Here is a 19,354-nt window from a genome sequence, read left to right on the forward strand (position 1 = left end):
AGTTTAAAAATAGGGTGCAATGAAAGAAAGAGTTATGGTTAAGAAGTAACAAGAATAATTTAGAGGGACTGACAATGGTTAAATATTACAGAATACGGGAGCCTCAAGGAACAAGGACCGAAACTATTGTAGAATGGTAAACAGAAAATGAGGGATTACTTCAATAATATGCAAGAGTTTAGTAAGACTGGTGTTAAGCAACTGTTTTGTGATACTAAGTTCACAGTATAAAAGCTTTTAGCACAACAACTCAGGCAACAGAAAGTAGTAAGGGTTGTCGCCAAGCTTAGGGAGCCTATAACAAGGAAGATAAGAGATCCTGTACAGGTACTAGAAATATTTCGAAAATTTTATGAAAATCTGTATAATGCAGAGAAATATGGAAATCAACAAAAGGTACAAATGGAAATGTTTACAGAAGAATTAAATATGCCAAGGTTAGAGGTAGATGAGGTTCAATTACTAACAGGATAGAATGAGATGAGATAAAATTGGGGATTTATAACCAATCCACATGAAGTCCCCAGGAATAGATGATATTCCTGTGGAGATTTGGAAGCCAGGAGGGGGAAATGATAAAGATCTGAAATGTTTTAGCAGTATTTTAAGAACAGAAGCACCAGCATCCTGGAAGAAAGCATGGTGACTGTAATACCTAAATAAGATCAGACCCATCAGATCCAGCTTCATACAGGCCCATTTCAATCCTAAACCATGACTGTAAAGTGTTTATGTCTTGTTGTTCTTTCGGCTTTTCCCGATTAGGGGTCGCCACAGTGGAACTCCAGTCCGCTAATGACTGGCAGTAGATTTTTACGGTGCCGAGGTGCGAGCCCGACACCTAACCTTCAACGAAGACTTTCCCATTCATGCATGTCTTTTGAATGCCACTCGACCACGGGGAGGACATGCAGACTCCACACAGAAGGCACTCCAGCCGAGAATCAAATGGGAGAACCTCTTGCTGTGAGGTGACAATGGTACCACTGCACCACCAGGGCTATAATGGCTAAAACGATGGCAAAGGTGATGCCAAAATTAATAGATATGGATCAGTGTGGTTTTCTGGAGGACACGCAAACATTTAACAACATTAAAAGAACATTGATAATCCAGAGGAAATCAGAATATAAGAAAATACTATTGTTGTTGGTAGGTCTTGTCTTGATGCAGAGAAAGCATTTGACAGAGTAAGCTGGGGTTTATGAATACAGCAATTGAAGCATTTGCATTCCCTGTTAAGATTATAAGGTTGATTAGGAAGATATATGAGGGGTCGGGAGTGAAAATTAAAGTGGGTGGGATCCTCTCTGACAACTTCTGTTTGGGCAGAGGAACCAGGCAATTGTGTCCTCTTTCCCCCTTTGTTATTTGCATTATACTTAGAACCATTGACAAAGAAAATAAGGGACTCAGAAATTCAAGGATATAATTGGTATGGTAGTCAAAAAAAAGCTGGCTCTACTTGCAGATGATATTATTTTATGCCTGATTAAAAAGGACATTTCAGTGTTGTGGAACATTTTGAGGCAGTTTCAAATCTTTTCAGAATACAAAATTAATGAAGCTAAAACAAAGGCAACAGCTGCAAATTATGTACTTGCACATGAATTGCTTCAGCAATATCCATATTTATGGGGTCATGTTAAAATGAAGTACTTAGGAGTATAGATTAAAATGATTCTGGTGTGGCAGCTAAGGATGTGGGAAAAGATTAAAAAGATAATACAAAAACTGAGAAACTGAAAGCTCTGTTTTATGGATATGGAAAGCAACATACAAGAGCTAAAATGTTTTTAGTCCCTTTAGTTTTATACACAAGTCAGGCATATTTTTATCAATCAGAGGAGAAGTTTTGGACAGCAATTAATAAAGAGCTGAAGGATTTTATCTGGGAGGGGAAAATGGCAGGAGTCAAGTGGGATAAGCTGATTCTTCCAATAGAACAAGGCAGCCAGGGATTATCCATTTTGAAGAGGTACTTCAGAGCCACAGAGTTAAGGCTCCCACACATAGCACAAGCAGAAACCTATAATTCAAAGTATAAAGTCATGACGACGAAACAGGGTTGGGGAGTTCAAGAAACAAGGAGAGACTAGGCTTTAGGAAGCAGATTCTTAAGGAGAATAACAATAACCATAAAGAATAGTGTTTTCATAAAGTAGCAGAAGATATTCTAAGAACTAAACCAACATGGGAATGGAGAAAGGAGATTTTGCTGATAGGGATAACTGCAATTAGGGATACAAACAACAGGCAAGAAAGGGCTGGAATTTATTGGAGAAAACTGGCAAAAGGAAACAAGGTATTGGGAGCAAATTAGAGATGGAATAGGAAGAGGCCAAGAATTTATCTGGACTGCAGGTGGGAGGCTACCTTTCCTACCAAGAATCGATATCAGAGTACAGGCAAAGAGAAAGAAATAGGGGATCCTAAGTGAAAGATCAGCACTGGTAGAGTTTTTAGTAGAATCTAGAATAGAAGCTGCTGTTAAAAAAGGAATAATTAGTGCAGCATATAAAATATTGGATGACAACTATAAGAATCACTCAGAAGAGGTTAGAAAAGATTGGGAAGGGAGGATGGATAAGTAATTCACAAAGAAACAATGGGGGGATATATGTATGCCTCCTAAATATGCAACAAAGTCTAGAAGATTTAGGATCTTTGCTTGAAAGTGTTTACATAGGTATTTTCATACCCCAAGTAAACTCCCTAAAATTTTCCCTCAGGTAGATAGCAAATGGTAGTATGATGGGGAAGAAGTAATTGGGAACGTATTTTCTGGGAGTGTAATGAGTTGGCAGACATTAAATATTCCTTGCGGTCTACTCTATCAGAAATACTGGCTAAGCAAATTGGTATGACTGAGGAAATTATTTTTTTGAGCTATGATACAGATTCAGAATTGCCTAGACATAATAAGGCCTTGCTGAGTCTAATTATGGTGGCTGCCAAAAAAAAAATCAATTGCTGGAAAATGGAAATCAAAGTCTAAACCAACTGTACTAGAAGTAGTAAATATTGTAAAAGAGATAAAACAACTGGAAATGGGATATTTAGAAAAGTGTTGGAGCAAATTACATAGTAAGGGAAACTGTGGGAACAATACATGCAGATAAAGAATGAGGTTTAAAAGAAGGCAGGATTTGTATGAGCTATGTAATGTTTGACTGAACAGTGACTGGACAGATTATAAGTGATGTATAATGTTTGCAACTAAAATTATGTAAATATGGTTTGTTTTCATTTATATAAATGTAGGATTGCTTATATCATTAGTGATAATTTAAATATGTTTCTTGTTTAAAATAAATTATGGGTCTAATAAGGGCTGAGAAGTGTGGTACTATTACTTCCTGGGACCTGGAAGTCATACCCTTGTTTATGAGCTGGGTGACACAGAATGAGTTTTTTACAATCTTGGCTACATGTTTGTCGAATGTCAGCTGTCTAGATATGTTTCCAGATCCCTATCTGGTCAACTCTTAAGGATGTTTTGTTGATGCCGTAATTCGCTTGTAAACACACTTTCCCAAAGGGCACTATAGTACATTTCCTTGCTTTAAGTTTTAATCCATGGCTTTTCACCAGTCATTTGTTTGTGTTAGACCCTTTTGTAGAATATTGGTGTCATGGGGTGAATCTATGACAGCTCCTAATTTACAGTCATCTGAGAACTTGGTGAGCCAGAGACCTTTGACATTAGCCTTGACGTCTGAGTAGATGCCAAACAGGAGCAGGCACAACACACAGCCCTGTGGTACTCCGCTGGTGACCAATCTCTTGATGGAGTGGTCTCATCAATCTTGACTTCCTGGATCCTATCTGTAAGCCAGCTAGCAATCCAGCGAGTTATGTAGGGATTTATGCCTAGTTCTGTGAATTTGTCAACAACACCTGAGTAGGGCACTGTATTGAATTCCTTTGCCAAGTCAAGGTAGGCAGTATGCACCATTGTCTCCCTCATCCATAACCATGGTGACCCTATCAAAGAAGTTTATCAGGTTAAGTAGGCAAGACTTTCCCTCAACAAAGCCAAACTGGGATGAGTCTAGGGTCTGTAGGTTTCCAATGTCATTGTTGATCATTTCCATGATAATACTAGGCCCCTTGCTATTCACAATTTTTACAAATAATCTCCACTCAGCTACAAAAAGTTCAACCCTTATACAATATGCAGACGATTCAACTATAATATCTAATGCCCCTACTTTACTAGACCTCCACAAAAATACCCAGGATAACCTTCACTCAGTGGAAACATGGCTCACTGAGAATGGCTTAATCCTCAACCCCCCAAAAAACAAGCTTCTGGTATTCTATCCCTCAACTACAACTGCCCCCACATGCACCTTTACTATCCACTCTAATAACGGTACCCCCATATCACCTGATACCCAGACTAAACTACTTGGCATTACTATTGATAATAAGCTTGAGTTTGATGTACATATTAATCTGGCCATTAAAAATACTAACAAAAAGCTAGGCAGCCTCTACAAGCACAAAGCATTCCTGACCCATAATGCTAGAACTACAATTGCACATTCACACCTTCTCTCAACACTACTGTATGCCTCACCCATCCTGATTAACTTACCCAGAACAGAAATCAATAAAATGACAACCTGCTACAATCAGATAGCCAAATTTGCCAACAGCTCATATAGAACTCATCACTGCCTAAACCTAAAGCAATTGGGTTGGATGGAATTACCTAACTTACTTATCTATAGTCAGCTAGTTACTACTCACAAGATACTCTATCAACAAAATATATCTCCTTCACTGGGTAACATTATCCAACAATATTCATGTTCCAGGCAACTCCGCTCAACTGATAAACTACAGTTAGCTGTTACTAGATCCAACAACTATGCAGGAGATTCCCTTTACTCCTCTTATGTGGCCAAAATCTGGAACTCCCTACCCACATCCTTATCCCTGATAACCTCACTGCCTAAATTTAAAAAAACTATCCGCAACTTCCTCAGTAACAAATGGTTATGTCCATGCTCTACTCCAGACTAATACCTGCACCACTTCAGTACTATGGCAACTATTGCCCTAAACTAGAGTCATATCTGTTACTTGCATATAAACATGTACCATATCAAAGTTATGATAATATTCATATAACAATGTTACTATTAACAATGTAATACTGTTTAATAATTATTGCAACTGTATCCGTCTAGTGTCTGCAGCCCATACCTATATGTGTCAATAACTAGATACCCTACTGGATCTAGTTGAAATATGTATCTGTCTGTAACTTTAAATCTATAAGTGTCTGCAATTTATACCTATAAGTGTCATTAACTAGACACCTTAAAGGATCTAGGTGAAATATGTACCCAGGTTTGTCTGTATGTTCTGTTTAATTGTCTCTTTGGAGCTTTTATCCCCGGGCCTCCACTGAAAATGGACATATATCCAGCTGGACTATCCCAGTTAACAAATGTAAAATAAAATAATAAAAATAAATAAGTAAAAAATTCATTTTATGGCTTTGTATACTAAACTTGTCAGATTGATGGGTCTGTAGTTCCCAGGGTCAACTGATGATCCACCCTTATAAAGAGGGATGACCGTTGCAGCTCTACATTCACCTGGCATGTAACCTCAAGGAGTCCTGCAAGGTCATGTTTTACACTATTTAGGAGGCAACCAGGGATGTTGTATGGGCCCAGTGAAGCAATGTTTTTGGCCTTAGGAAGCACCTCCAAGACCTGCTCTCTTTTGATAGTTGGAGAGAATGCTAGAAGGGCTTTCAAAGGGGGTAGTGGGGGATGAAGTTAGAGCGAAATTTATCAGCCAGTAAATTTGCTATGTCACCCTGGTCAATGACGTATGTGCTGTTTACCACCAGTTCTACAGACTGCTGAGTATTACCTTTAAGATTCCTGACATAGCTGAAGAAGGCCTTGCGATTTTCCTTAGCACAGAAGGCTATCCTGACTTCATAATTGGCCTTGTTGGACTTTATTAGACCTCTTATAGTTTCTGGTTTAGTAGAATCAGAGAGCTCTTGTCCCTATAAGAGTGCTCCGATTTTGACCATGACTTTTTTCTTTTGTTATATAGTCTGTTATGGTAAGGATTCCACCAGTGTAATTTGTTTTTGGTGTTAGATCTGGGATTACTTCTTGTAGGTACAGTGGTCTCAATGTACCCATCAGGGTTTCCGTAAACAATTTTGCATAGGTAGCCGTCTTCTCAGGGTCTGGGGAGCCATAAACTTTGATAAAATAAGAAGTTATGTACCTACCATAATGTTCCATGTTAGTTGTCTTCTTCTCGCCTTCTTTCCTGCTGGATGGGTTCGGACCCGAACCTCGGCTCCGACTCAGCCAATACTAAAGCTAGAGAGCTAATTCCACCGTCTCGAGGCTCCTCTATATCCCACAATGCTAGGTGGTAACTACTCAGATATCGTTTGATAGCTAAACCAAGCAGTTCTGGTCTCCACAGTATGGAGAAAAAAGAACCCACCTCTATATAAACCTGAATGTAAGCTACCACAAACATAAAAGGGGGAATAGAGGTGGTAGAACATGTGGGAAGGAAAACTCCAAAGGAAGATCCCAAAATTTCCTATCGGTCTGTCCAGGCTAGGGGGAAGGAGGGTGGGATGCAAGAAAGAAGGCGAGAAGAAGACAACTAACATGGAACGTTATGGTAGGTACATAACTTCTTAATGTTAAGTTGTCAATCTTGCCTTCATTCTTGCTGGATGGGACCGCGTCCCTAGCACCTTATCCCGGGTGGCCTATCGGAACAGACTCTTGAGAACAGTGGAACCAAAGCTGGCATGGTTTCTGGAGGCCATATCCAATTTGTAATGTAAAATGAAGGTATGAGGAGAAGCCCAAGTGGCTGCTACACAAATGGAATCTATTGGCAGCCTGTCCTGAAAAGCTACAGATGTAGCTAATGCCCTAGTTGAATGAGCTCTAGGTCTTGAAGGCAGTTTTTGATGTCTGATTTCATAGATGAAGGTAATTATAGAGGTAAGCCATCTTGAAAGGGACACCTTAGTAACTGGAAGGCCCAATTTCCCTTCCTCATAAGATAGGAAAAGTTGATCAGATTTCCTGAACTGTTTAGTCCTGTCTAAATAATATCTAAGTCGGCGGTGAACATCTACAAAATGTAACTTTTGTTCCGACCTTTTGGAATAGTCAGGGAAGAAGACGGGGAGATCAATCGTTTGGTCCAGATTTGTCTCAGAGGAAACTTTAGGTAGGAAGGACGGATTAGTCCAGATGGACACCCTATCTTTGTGGAAAACTAAGTAAGGATGACTGCACAGAGCATGAAGTTCAGATACCCTTCTAGCTGAAGTTATGGCTACTAGAAAAAGTGTTTTCCATGAGAGCAGCTTGAGGGCATGAAGCCGCTGGTTCGAAGGGGGGGAGGATCAAGGATGCCAGAACCAAATTCAAGTCCCATTGAGGTGGGGGATCTTTGATTGGGGGCTTGAGCAGAAAAACACCTCTTAAAAAGGCTTTGCAGAGCTTATGGGACATGATACTAGAGTCTGAGACTCCTACATGAAAATTAGATATAGCAGCTAGTTGTACTCTAATGGTAGATGAAGAAAAGCCTAAATGGAAGAGCTATGCCAGAAAGTCTAGGATAGACTGGATAGGTGCAGTGAAGGGGTCTATATTTTTTGATGCTGCCCAGAAGGAAAAACATTTCCATTTACTATTATAAATCTTCCTGGTAGAAGATTTGTGAGAGGCTATCAGGATGTTCCGGACTGGATGAGAGATTAAGGGAAGCCTGGCTAGGGTAGGAATTGGAGAAACCATGCTGTGAGTTTGAGAGAATGAAGGGAGTGGTGCAGCTGGCCCGACTGGTGGGTCAACAGATCTGGCACCGGGTCCAGATGCCAAGGCTGCTCCAACAGGTAATGATGGAGGAACAGAAACCATATCTGTCGAGGCCAGTAAGGGGCAATGAGGATCACTGTAACTCTCAAGGCGATAGCTTTCTGAATTAATTGAGATATCAGTGGAAAAGGGGGAGAAGCATACAGAAGTCCCCAGGGCCAAATGTGGACTAGAGCGTCTCTGGTGGGATGGCCTGGTAACGGGAAGAGAGTGACGAAGTTGTGACACTTGCTGTTTTGGGGAGTAGCAAAAAGATCGCAGCAAGGCTGGCCCCATCTTTGGAAGACTTCTTCCAGCACCAATTTCTTCAGAGACCACTCGTGGGGCATGAGAATAGCCCTGCTCAACCTGTCCGCAATCACGGTGGACTTCCCGGGAATGTGCGTTGCTATCAGAAAACGCTGAGAAGAAATCACCCACTGCCAAAGTCTGAGTGCCTTTCAACATAAGGGGTAGGATCTGGTTCCACCCTGTTTGTTGATGTACCACACTACGGACATGTTGTCCGTCTGAATTGCAATAGCCCCATGGGAAGAGAGTCCTGAAGGGCTGGCAACACTAAAAGCACTGCTCTCATCTCTAAAACATTTATGTGCAAGTGGCACTCGAAAGGTTGCCACGTGCCCTAGACTGTCCTGCCCTGACAATGCCCCCCCCCACCCGATCAGGGAGGCGTCCGTTGTCACCGTGGCGACTGGGGGGAGGGTGAAAGGTCTGCCTTGGAGAACTTGAGGTGATGTGATCCACCAAGGCAGGTGATTCTTGCATGATTGAGTTATTAATATGATGTGAGACATCGGGAGCTGTTGGAAGGACCATTGAGTAAACAGCATCCATTGGAGGATCCTCATGTGGAAACGAGCTAAGGGGAGAAGGGTGATAGTAGCTGCCATGAGTTCTAATACCGTCAAGACTACCCTGGCTTTGACCTTGTTGCATTGTAATAGAAGGTAAACTTGTTTGCGGATATCTAACACTCTTTGCTCTGTAAGTCTGGCGGAAAGATTGAGTGTGTCTAAGGTGGCGCCTATAAAGGTAATAGACTGACAAGGCAGATTTTTCAAAATTTATTGAGATGCCTAGAGCTTGACAAGTTTGGATGGTGAAGTCTCTGGCTAGAAGCAGTTGATGTCTGGTGGTGGCAGTAAGGAGCCAGTCGTCTAAATATGGAAACACGTGGAATCCTTTATGTCTCAAGTGAGCCGCGACCACTGCCATGCATTTGGTAAACACTCGGGGGGCTGTGGTGAGACCAAAGGGCAGGGCTCTGAACTGGTAGTGGCTGGCTCCCAGCCTGAAGCAGAGAAACCTCCTGGAGCGTCTGTGCATTTTGATATGGTAGTAAGCATCCTGAAGGTCTATCGAGCACATCCAATTGTCCTGACCCAAGAAGGGTAAAATGGACTGTAGCGTGACCATCCGGAATTTTGTTTTTTTGATATAAATGTTTAACTTGCTGAGATTCAGTATAGGTCTCCTGTCCCGTTTTTTTTGGTACCAAAAAGAATTTGGAGTAGATTCCGGATCCTTGCTGGTCTGCTGGGACTGATTGGATAGCTCTTTTTGATAGCAGCTTTGATATTTCTAGTGCTGCTTGTTCCTTTAGACTGGGTGGAACGTCTGGAAGGGATCCTTTGGGTTGGGAAGGGATGTGAATAAAGAGAATTTTGTAACCCTCGGATATGATTGACTGTACCCATTTGTCTTGGGTGAGGGAAAGCCAGGCTTTTGGGTACAGTGATAATCTTCCCCCGACTGCCTCCAAAGGTGGACAGCCGGGCAGCTCCTCAGAGATGCTGAAAGGGTTTATCAGAGAAAGTTTCTCTGCTACCCTGGTTTTGCGGACCTCCTCTGCCTCTAGGGCGGCATCTATTGTTATTCCCCCCTCTGCCTCTAGAGGGGAATCGACCTTGTGCGTCAGATGAGACTCCCTGAGGCTTAAGGAACCACATTTCTCCTCCCCTCCGACCCTTTAGATAAAGTCTAGAAGGGGTAGAAAAATGGACTCCCACGGCAGAGAGAGTCTTATCTTCCACCTCGCACCTAGTCGATGTATCCTTCACCTGAGGACCAAACAATGTTGAGCCATCAAAGGGGGAATTGGTGAAGGACGCCTTGAAAGGGTCTGCAAAATTGCAAAGCCGCATCCAGGCGTGACGTCGTAAAGCTACACCTGTGCCTGCAGCCCTACTTGCCCCATCAGCAGCATATGAGATAAGCCGCATGGAGGAGTTAACAATCGAATTCAGGGTTGCCAACTGGGAGTTCATCTTGTCTTGGAACCCCTCAGCTGTTGGATCCTGTATAGCCTCACCCATATCCTTGAGCAAATCTCTCTGGAGACGGGTGAAGTGACACAAGTAGTTCAGCGACCGCATTGAAAAGGTCTCTGACGAAAACATCCGCTTACCGTACCTGTCCATGGTCCTAGACTCCTTATTAGGAGGATGGACAGGTACCAAAGGATTAGCTAACTCCTTCTTAGTGGCTGCAGCCACCACCATGGCATCAACAGAGACACCTTTTGATAGAAATTCTTTCTCCTTAGGGGCAGTAATAAATTTTGACGGCCTCCTTGGGGTAGGTTCCACTGAATCAGGGGCCGTCCAAGCCTTCCTTGCCACCACTTCCATAAGGGGGTCAAAGGGAGGGGACACCCAGGAGGTGGAAGGGCAAGAGCCAAACGCCTCAAGGTAAACTGACTCGTTCTCTGAAGGGTTAAGGGCGGGCCAGTTTCCCCTCTGTTTCAGGATTTCAAGGATGTCAGCAAAGGAGACATCCTCAGAGGGGGACCGAGGGGAACCTTCAGATTCCTCCAAGTCAGTGTCAGAGGTGATAGACTCAGGAGAGTCAATGTGCTTCCTCTTGCACTGTCTCTTCCGAGGGGGTTCTCCTACCGGATCAGGAGAGGCCTCGGAAGAGGAGGAAATTCCCAATGGGGAAACCTGAGGAGCTGGCTCTCTGCGGTCTGCTACAATGGGATGGGTAGAAATCACCGCAGGCACTGAAGAGGGAGGAGCTGACGGAGCCGACTGTGGGGTAGACACTGGGTCTAGCATGCTCCGCATGACCTCGAAGGCACCCCTATCAGGCAAGGCCGGAGGTCCCTGCTCCGAGGAGACAAGGACCCCCCCCGGCACCGACAGGGACGGCTCCGAGGTCGATGTCGGAGCCCAACTCACCAGCGCAGACGCTCCGAGAGGGAGAACGGGGTCAGACAAGGGTCCGATGCCACTCGCCCTCTCGGAGCCGAGGTAAGCCTGGTGCCGAGATCCCTCCAATGAGGAAATTGGAGCAGATGACGGAGCCAAAAGGGAAGGTATCGGCTCCGAAGCACCAACAGCCATGGCTCCGATGAGCCCCAGCTCCGAACTCAAAGGAGTCGGAGGAGGAATAAAATCAGGGATGGAAATAGCCGCTGACTGTTAAGTAGGGCTATGCAGCATTTGGGCCAGTGCCTCGGACTTGAGAAGTCTACTCACCACCCTTTGTAAATCATGGTCGGACAGCCTGGATGACTGAGAGGAATGAGACCTATGGCTCCGTTCTGATAGAAGAGGAGATCCCGGCGCCGAATGGATGGAGCCGATGGAAGGGGACCTAGACCTCTTCTTAGCAGGTGGCTCCGATAAGCCTATCGGAGCCGACTGAGTCTTGTCAACCTCGGCTCCAGCCAGAGCCGAGGTGATGGTATAAGATTTGGAAACATCGGCTCCAGCCGGAGCCGATGTCGAAGCCGATCTAATGCTTCCAGGGGACGGCTCAGAAACTGGAGCCGACGGTCTGGAAGTCTTAGAAGGCTTCCCCGACACAGACTGGGTCGGGGGGCCTTCAGGCTTTAACAAGCCACGTAATATCAATTTATTTTTGCGTTCCTGCAGGACTCTAGGGCTGAATGCATGGCACACAGCACATGAGTCCTGCAGGTGCAAAGGTCCCAGGCAATATACACAAGAAGTGTGACCGTCTGTCAGAGACATTTTCTGACAGCACGAATCACACTTCTTGAAGCCTGAGACCTTGGAGTCTTTAGACATCCTAACTCAGTGTAAAAACACAAGCACAACACACAAACACACCCTTAAGCAAAATAAAATCCAGTCACACTGAAGGACTAGGGGAAGGAGAGGGAGAGGGCCAAAGGCCTAAAAGTTAAGAAGGGAATAAAAAGGGATTTCAGACACTAGAGGGGGACCCGATTTAAACTAATGAAATACTATAAATAAAACTATGGTAAAAGGAAAAAATAGGGGTTGAAATAGAAGTTTCTAAACAAGAAAACTTACTAACCTGCCAGAGCCGGTGGAAGAAGCACCTCGTCAGCTAAGCGGCAAACGAGATCTGAGTAGTTACCGCCTAGCATTGTGGGATATAGGGGAGCCTCAAGCCGGTGGAATTAGCTCTCGAGCTTTAGTATTGGCCGAGTCGGAGCCGAGGTTCGGCTCCGAACCCATCCAGCAAGAATGAAGGTGAGATTGACAACTTAACATTGTCACTTAACAGTATGTAGTTTGCTTTAGTATATAGTTCCCAACTGTTAAAGGTTTAGTTGGGTCTTCTGGGTTGATTTTTATTTTTAGGGAGACAGCTTTATGGTCCAACTTCACCAATGAGGATGTGACATGGGTGTGGGAGGGTTGCAATGCTCTCCCAAGTTGGCGAGTAGGAGGTCCCATATGTTTGATCCTCTGGTTGGACAGTGCACTACCTGGTCTAGTGTGCTTGTATTGATACAGTCCAGGAAGTTCACCACTGAAGATGCAACACAGGTGGTGGTGGTGGGGTGCAACAATCTCACATGTTGTTGAGTACTAGGTCCAGTATGTTTGATCCTCTTGCTGGAGAATGCACTATCTGGTCGAAGGCATTTGTGTTGATAAAGTCCAGGAAACTTTGTGCCTGTGTGTTAGAGGCAGTGCACATTTCCCATTCTACAAAGGGGAAGTTAAAGTTTCCTATGACTAGGATATTTGGTTGGATGGTGAGAAAGTACAGTTGTGTACACTTACCATAAATGTAAATGTTCGAGTGTATTCACTGTTGCAGTCATTACATTTGGGTAATCCTGCTGGCAGGTTGCCCTCAGCCGGCCTGAATTCCAAAGTCTTGGGTCCTGCGTCAGCTGCTGTCACCCCTTCCCTGATGTCAGGGGTATAAAAGAAGCAGCTGACGCCATTTTCTTCAGTGTTTCTTGCCCCAGATGTCAGATGCCCCCAAAAAGGGTAGCCAAATTTTATATATATATATTCAGAAATACACCAATATAAATTTTACCTTCATCTATAAGCAAATACACCACATAGGTAGTATAAATCAGAGAAGGAAAGATAAGATCCAAAAGAAAAAAGGGGGAAGGCGGGTGGGTATCCTGGACTGCAACAGTGAATACACTCGAACATCTACATTTATGGTAAGTGTACACAACTGTACTATGTTCTTCGTGTTTCACTGTTGCAGTCATTACATTTGGGTAGAGTCCCAAAGCTATGGGTAGGAGGCTGGAACTAGACAGCAGTAGGAGTGGCTATGAGGTCCTACAGAACTGCAGTGGCAAAGCCTGCCCTGGATTTAGAGTAGAGTGGCAGATGATAATGCTTTGTAAAGTTGTGCACTGAACTCCAAGTAGCTGCCTCTAAAATGATTGTGGTTGGAACTCCCCTGAGAAAGGCTGCTGAGGTGGCTGCAGCTCTGGTGGAATGAGGCCTAATGCCCTTAGGCACTGGCTTGCCATGGTGTAAGTAGCAGAAACGAATGCAGTGGCCTAACCACTTATAGTCTGCTTTGAAATAGGCTTTCCTTGTGATCCTGCAGCATATGCCACTAGTAATTGCTCTGTCTTCCTGCAAGCTTTGGTTCTGTCCAAGTAGAATCTAAGCTGTCTGCGTACGTCCAAAGAATGCAGAATTCTCTCCCCCTTGTTCTGTGGATTTGGGTAAAAGGTTGGCAGATGGATGGCTCGGTTAAGAGCCACACTGGACACTACTTTAGGCATAAATGTTGGGTTTGTCCTCAGGGAGACCCTGTCTGGATGAAAAATTATGAAAGGTTCCACAGCCATGAGTGCCTGTAGCTTGGAAACTCGTCTTGCAGAAGTAACTGCTAAGAGCAGAGCTGTTTTCCAAGATAAAAACTTCATATCAGCATTAGCAGCTGGCTCAAAAGGAAGCACGGTGAGCTTTTCCAAGACATAGTTGAGGTCTCATGCAGGTACTGGTAGTCTCCTTGGGGGCCTTAAATTTTTGGCTCCTCTGAGGTACTGCCTTAATAAAGGGTGAGAAAAAAGTGGTGGCTCTGTATTGTAATGAGCCGAAATGGCAGAGGCAAGAATTTTTATTGATGAAAAAGATAGGCCTTTGTCCAGCATCTCAGTTAAGTATTGCAAAATCTGAGGAATATTTGGTACCGCTGTATCAGTTCCTTGTGCCTGGTTCTCTTCCATTTTCCAGCATAAGACTTTCTAGTACTAGGCCGTCTGGCTTCCAGAATGACATCCATCACAGCTTTACTGAGAGGTGTTTTTTGTGTGACTACATTATTCGCCATGCTGCCAAGTTTAATGTCCTGAGTTGGCTGTGCATGATTTGATTGTCTTGCTGGGACAGTAGTCGAGGTATTTGAGGTAAGGTCCAAGCTGGGTATAGAGATAAGTTTCTTAGTATTGGATACCAGTACTGGCGTGGCCAGTCTGGGGCAATCAGTATCATCTTTGGTTTCTCCTGTCTGACCTTTAGGAGCAACTTGGGGAGGAGAGGCAGTGGCGGAAAGGCATATACTGATAGGTTTTTCCAGCTGAAAGATAGGGCGTCCACTTTCCATGCTTGTCTGTGATAAGTTCTTGTGCAGAATCTTTTTAGTTGGTAATTGAGAGGGGAGGCAAATAGATCTATGTCCGGGCATCCCCATTTCTTTATCATGCTGAAGACTTGTGGATCCAGCGTCCACTCGGGATCCATGAGGTTTCTGCTTAGTTCGTCTGCCAGAGTATTTTCCTTTCCTGGCAGGAACTGTGCCTGCAGATGTACTTGGTAAGTCAAGGCTGTGTCCCACAAGGTCATGGCTAGTCTGCAAAGGCGGTAGGAATGTGTGCCCCCCTGCTTGTTTATATACCACATGACCGTGGTGTTGTCTGTCTTTATCAGTAGTTGTCCCGGTTGAAGTAGGTCCTTGAAGGCTGTCAGGGCATTTTGAACAGCTAACATCTCTTTTTGATTGATATGTAGATGCATTTGGTTTGAGGACCATGTGCCCTGAATGCATCTTCCTGCCATGTGGGCTCCCCAGGCATAGTCTGGTACATCCATTGTTAGTGTCTGCCTGGCTGGAGGTAATGTGAATGGCTGTCCCTTGTTCTGGTAACAAGCCTTTGCCAACCATCGAAACTCCCGTTGCAGGCAGGGAATGAGAGAAATGACTGTTTCCAGGCTGTGGCAATGTTGAGTCCAAACACTCTTTAGGTACCATTGAAGTTTCTTCATATGCAGTCTTGCATATGGAATTAGTAGGATGTAGGATGCCATGAAGCCCAAAGCCTGCAGATTTTTTCTTGCAGATAACCGGGCCTTTGTTGTCAACATTTTGAAATATGTAGTCAGTTGCCTTTGTCTGGCATGAGATAAGCCATCTGGGCAGTTGTATTCAAGCTTGCACCCAGGAATATTATCTCTTGTGAGGGTACTAGTTTTGATTTCTTTTTGTTGACTGTGTATCCTAGGCATGTTAGAAGTCTTTTCACAAACGCCAGATGTTGAAGAAGAATGTCCTTGTTCTCTGCTTGAATGAGACAGTCGTCCAAGTAAAGATATATTTGTATTCCTCTGTCCTCAGAATGCAATTATTGGTGCCAGGCACTTTGTAAAGACCCTGGGCGGAGTAGATAAGCCAAAGGGCAGTGCAGAGAATTGGTAATGCATTGAACCAGCCTTGAATCTTAGGTATCTTCTGCATGATTGTCTGATTGGAACATGCAGGTATGCCTCTTTTAGGTCTAAAGTCACAAGCCAAGCATTCTTGCCCAGCATGGGCAGAAGCTGCTGGAAAGTCAACATTTTGAATTTTGGAATATCCAGGAAAGTGTTCAAAACAGATAGGTCCAGTATTGGCCTCCAGGCCTTGTCCTTTCTGGGTACCAAGAACAATCGAGTAAAATCCTTGTCCCTGCTCTTGCTCTGGTACTTGTTGAATGGCCCCCATGTCCATGAGGGATGAGATTTGTTTTTGTGCCTCTGCCCATTGATTTTTTGGCAGATCTGGCCAGCCGTTTGCCTTTGGTAGAGTATGGAAGTTGAACTTGTAGCCTTGTGACACTATGTTTAAAACCCACTTGTCCTGGGTTATGATGTGTCAATTTTGAGCAAAAAGTGCTAATTTTCCCCCTAAGGGTGCTACCAGAAGACAAGTGCTTGGTGCCGGCAGGGGGAAGTCATTGGGACTGTTTTCTGTATGTTTGTGATCTATTTTCTCCAACTTTGGAGGTAGAAGCACCCCTTTGCTTGGGCCTATAAGGACCTTGTGCCTGGGATCTGCCCCTCAGGTGTCTGGGTATGCCCCTTTGAGGTCTGTCTGACACAGGAAAGGACCAATTTTTTGTAGGCCAGTGTCTACTAAACCTAGGTGGCTGTACATGTAAGAAATCTTTGACAGTTTGCATAGATTTATCTTTGTCCTCCATTTTCTTTAACACCTCTTCTGCCTTAATACCAAACAAAGTATCATGCTGTAAAGGTGCATCTAGTAATTTAACTTTAACATGATCAGGCAGATTTTGTTCCTTTAACCAGGCATACCTCCTAATTACAGAACCCGTAACTGCGGCCCTGCAGGAGGCCTCCAAAGAATCAAAACCACATTGCAAAGTATGTTTTCCGACTTGTTCTGCTGCATACAATAAATCCTGCATTTCCTTGTTTTCTGCACATTCAGAATTTAACAACATTTTCTGTTTAAGCAATCCCATGACATGTTGCTGATATTTAAGCATATGAAATTGACAGTTTAAGGCCCTTACAGCCAAAGTTGCAGAGGTGTAAACCTTTTTTCCCCATTTATCCAGTGCCCTTGAATCTCTGTCAGAGGGGGTTGGGTTTTTTGCAGTGGAAGCCTTAATCACCTTTGGACCCTGTGATATAGTTTCTGGGTCAGCAGCAGGGTTTTTAAAAAGAAATTTGTGTGAGTCAGGAACCCTGTAATATCTGTCAGGCTTAACAGGAGCTGGGGGTAAGGAGTCAGGGGTCAGACTAGACTCCGAAAACACATAATCTACAATGTCTAGCACAGGTGGAATGGCTAGAGGCCTGTGCTGAGGTAGTAACAGAAAATCCATGAGCCTCTTTTTAGATTCTGAAAAATCTTGTCTCTCCCAGTGGAAATGCTCCCTCATGGTGTGCAAAGTTTCCCCAAAGGAATAGTCCTCAGGAGGAGATGCTGAAGGTATAGATCCTGCAGCATCAGAATCCTCATAGGGGGGAAGAGAATATTCATGATCAGAAGAGGAATCAGAAGAAATAGAAACCTGATCTGAAGATTCATAGTCAGTGTCTTGCCAAGGCCTATTATCAGGATGGGGATGGGAACCCCTGATCAAGGTAATCAAGTCTTCGGCCATTTTGAGCATCTGTTTTTTGGGCATAGAGGACTGTCCATGTGGCTCTTGAGTTTGTTTCCTTGCTTTAGAAGGTGCTTTAGTCTTTGCCTTTGAAGCTGAAGTTGTTTTAATGTAAAGATATTTAGGTCTGAATACACCCTCAGAAGTCGGTACCTGCTCAGCGGCTCCGGACCCACCTGAGGAATTAGCGTCCGAGGCTCCAATACCTTGAGTATCCAGCGGCATGGCTGACTCCACATGGGAGTTGGTAGCGGCCTGCGACTCTAAAGTAGCGGGTGTCAAGGGCTGCGAAGTGCCTCACTGAGAACCGGCGACTGGCTTAGGAGAAGCTTCATCATCGGTTTTGGGGCGTCGTTGTTTTTCTTTATCCTTTTCTTTGCGTTTTTTGTAAACTCCGGTAGTCGGATGGCTATCTGACGACATTTCAGGGTAATTAAATCAGCGTCCAAAAAAGTTTAAAGCAAAATCATACTGACGCTTAATAGTGAGTTGGTTAAATCTAGCACAAAACCGACAACCAGAAACGTTGTGATCAGGGCCTAGGCAAGGAATACAGTTTGTTTGTGTCTTTTGGCTTTTCCCGGTTAGGGGTCGCCACAGCGGAACTCCGGTCCACTAATGATTGGCAGTTGATTTTTACGTAACAGCTTGCCAGGCCTCACGCACAACCTTCAATGAAGGTACGCCCATTCACGCATGTCTCCATGCAGAAGGTGCTCTAGCTGATAATCGAACCGGGCAGCGTCTTACTGTGAGGCGACAAAGCTACTGCAGCACCACCACTGCAAGAATGAAAATCCTTATGAGGTATTTGCTTCCCACAAGAAATACAGTTATTAACTTTTTTCTGACATCGGACTGGAGCAAGAAAAATGTTTCCCCAATGGGGTACTTAGCTTTATTGAAGACTTCGGATCTGAAACTCAAATACGAAAATCTCAGGAGTCGGCCAACCGGCACTTGCAAGCTGCTTCTGCTTCGGGCACCGCGCGGCAAGAAAGACTGAAGAAAATGGCGTCAGCTGCTTCTTTTATACCCCTGATGACCTGACGTCAGGGAAGGGGCAACAGCAGCCGACGCAGGACCCAAGACTTTGGAATTCAGGCTGGCTGAGGGCAACCTGCTAGCACGATTACCCAAATGTAATTACTGCAACAGTGAAATACGAAGAACATCCGCTAGTAGGTCTAGGTAAGAGCTGTGAGCTTCATGGTTCAGGGCGACCCACAGCTGACCAGTACATGGTAGGGAACCTTGTCTATGGAGACTTGGACATGAATGAACTCCAGGGCATCACCCTGTTTAACCAACCTAGAGTTGTATCTGCCGCTAACATAGATTGAATCATCTTTACCTTTAGTCCCTGTCTGTGTTGTCATTGGTCTAAATGTGTGGAAGGCACTATGACCTCCACTACCAGAGTACTTTCTACAGCTTTAAACCAAGTCTCAGTAATATCACAATTTCGAAGTCCACTAACAATCTAGAAGGAAGAAACTGTTGCAAAAGAGAATAAAATCCCATGAGTGGAGTAGCTCCGTGGTCAGCCTCAGTAAGAAGCTAAGATCCCTCATAAAATCCTCCAAAGCTAGCTACGAAAATAAGATTGCCACTGATTCCAAGGACAACCACAAAGCATTCTACAGCTATGTTAAGAATTTCAATGGCAACACCCAGATCTGCTCTGAGTTACAGCACAATGGCACGAAAATCACAGAACCAACTGATATCACCAACATCCTGGCTTATAGGTTCAGTGCTAACTTTACTCCCCTCTCACCCCCTAAAGGGCCCATAGCTATACTGGAAGAATGTAGAGCCCCTGCAATCACAACTGCACAGGTAAAGA

This window comes from Protopterus annectens, chromosome 3.part0 (genome assembly GCF_019279795.1).
Source record: "Protopterus annectens isolate FY-2018-M chromosome 3.part0, PAN1.0, whole genome shotgun sequence".
NCBI lineage: Eukaryota > Metazoa > Chordata > Ceratodontiformes > Protopteridae > Protopterus > Protopterus annectens.